This window comes from Capsicum annuum, chromosome 9 (genome assembly GCF_002878395.1).
Source record: "Capsicum annuum cultivar UCD-10X-F1 chromosome 9, UCD10Xv1.1, whole genome shotgun sequence".
NCBI classification, from domain to species: domain Eukaryota; kingdom Viridiplantae; phylum Streptophyta; class Magnoliopsida; order Solanales; family Solanaceae; genus Capsicum; species Capsicum annuum.
This window is the reverse complement of record NC_061119.1, coordinates 29,313,213-29,315,651: the sequence shown is the minus strand read 5'-3', so window position 1 is coordinate 29,315,651 and position 2,439 is coordinate 29,313,213. Positions and strand designations below refer to the sequence as shown.

General features: G+C 37.2%; 1 non-coding gene across 1 annotated transcript; it reads left to right on the top strand.

Moving 5' to 3' along the window:
- Positions 1 to 222: 222 nt before the first annotated feature.
- On the top strand, positions 223 to 328 carry LOC124887480. Its single transcript, XR_007045253.1, has one exon. It is a non-coding gene; the product is annotated as a small nucleolar RNA R71 (small nucleolar RNA).
- Positions 329 to 2,439: the final 2,111 nt, after the last annotated feature.

Here is a 2,439-nt window from a genome sequence, read left to right as displayed (position 1 = left end):
GCCTTAAGCACCGTGTGACGTCTCGGGATGAGATTTTGGGGCGTTACAGTACTCCTTGAGTCTGCATGCCAACTAGGATTCCCTTGTGAAATTTGATTCAACAATGTATACAATTTTTTATAAGTTTTATCCAAAGTTTGTCCTCCTGCTGCTGAATCTAGTAGAATCTTTGTATTCGACTCAAGGCCTTCTATAAATGTGTGAACCAAGACATTATTCGATTGATGGTGATGAGGACAATTTCTGAGCATGCCTTTAAATTTCTCCCAAGCTTGGAAGAGTTTTCTCTATCTTATTATCTGAAACTCAAGATCTCACTCATCAAACATGCAGTCTTCTACGATGGGAAGAATCGAATAAGGAACTTTCGAGCGCAATCTTCCCATGAAGTGATGGAGTGTGGTGGTTCATCATGTAACCACCTCTTTGCTTCCCCTATTAGAGAAAAATGGAATAGTGTTAATCTAACATAATCAACTTTTACCCCTTCAGAAATATATGTATTACCTATTTCCAGGAAGGTCTGTAGGTGCTACTGCGGGTCTTCATGTGAAAGGCCATGGTATTGCCCCGCTGAATTCAACAGTTGCACTATATTCTGCTTCAGTTTAGATAGACCTCCTGGCTCAGGCTTTCGAATACTGTTATTCACATGGTTCGTAAGTGGGATTGCCATCTCATGAAAAGGTTTTGCGGCTGGTTGAATAGGAACAACTGGAATAACCGGAGCTGGAACATTTTCGGCATCTGGATAAACAGGAGCATTTGGATCAAAAAAATCCGGATCTTGTATTTCAGCCATTTGATCCTATTGAATGAAATGTTAAGCTCTTAGCCTCTGATGAAAAATCAATTTTGGTTCTACAAAAGGCTCTACCAACTCTTTATCTCTAGCCAGTCTCGTATTCAGCTAAACCTGCAAAAATTCAACCGCTAAGATCAAGTTGTTAACACTTAAACTTATTGTCAAAAACCAAAAATTAAGCAATTTAATAATTATACTAGTCCCCGGCAACGACGCCAAAAAAAATTATTGCATCTCGAATGCACACGCAAGTATACGTGATCGTACAAGTAGTATAAAGACTTAGACAGTCAGATTCGTTCCCACGAGGACTAAGAAACTAGAGATTTAATCAAATTTTAGTTTTAGACAACTAGGTATTAAGTGTTATAGAGTATCAAGATGATTGTAAATTTGTGAATAAAAATGTAAATTACTAAACAAGAAATTACTAAACTAGAGCAAAACAAGCAACGATTGTAATCAATAATGATGATGATTCCAGGGTTGAGGCATTTCGAACAATTATACAATTCTCTATTCTTATCACAATCTTATTGGTTATCGGGTTGTTGATTCGCAAGGTTTATGCCACGATCTTGGTCTCCTAACCTCAAATCTTTTATCTATTGAATATTGTAGATACAACTCCCGCAGAAATACAACAATTCTTCTAGATTCATAAAATTATCTTCTTGCAATTGAACCAAGCAAGGCTTCTAGGTGTATCCCTATCCTAGATGCTAATTCAAACCCCTTATTTTATAAAAGGATAAGAACCTTGATCCTTAATTTCTTCGTTCTATCCTACGATTCTCCTCCCAGATTCACAGAGAAATATAAATTTATTCTAATGGTGGCCACTCATCAAAATAGTAAGTTCAAGAAATTAAGAACAACCCAGACGATAATCCAAAAAAGAAACTATGAATAAGAATATAAAAGAGTAATCATGTTCTTAGCCTCAACCCCAGAAATAGGGTGTTTAGCCATTCGTGTTTGGATTCAACATCCAAAATAAGTAATTAATCATACCCAAAATAATTCTTGAATTAAAGAAGTTCAAAAGAAATATTAAGAACCCCAAAAGGGAGAATTTTATGCTTTTCCACCGCTGCTATGCTTGCTAAAAGTCCTTGTAATTGTGCTCACGTGTTTCTTTTATACTTGGAAAATTTTTACCAAATTTGCACCCTTGACGCGATGTGTCACAAATCGCGTTGAGACAACCAACGGGTCGCGTCAACATCACGTTGTCACACTGAAATTTATCTTTGAAAATCAAGCTAAGTACCTTTTTTCTCCACATGATGCAACGGGTTGACATCGCGTCTTGTCTCTGGAAGTTGCACCTCAATATTCAGCTAAGTGTCAAAACCTGAAGCATCGGCGCGATGTGTTGATATCGCATTGATGCACTTGAAGTTGCAAATGGAATTTCTGCTATGTCACCAATTGTTACCAGTTGACGCGACGCATTGATATCGCATCGCGTCATTGATATTTTTCTCCAGTTTCTTTCTTTCATCTCATCTATCCTCAGCTCTTTTCTTTTTTCTTTACTCTCGTGCATCTCCAAATGTTTTTCCCTTTAATCCGCATGGTCCTTTGCCTCATCATGATATGTATCCCATTTTCTTCAAAATCCATGGGAA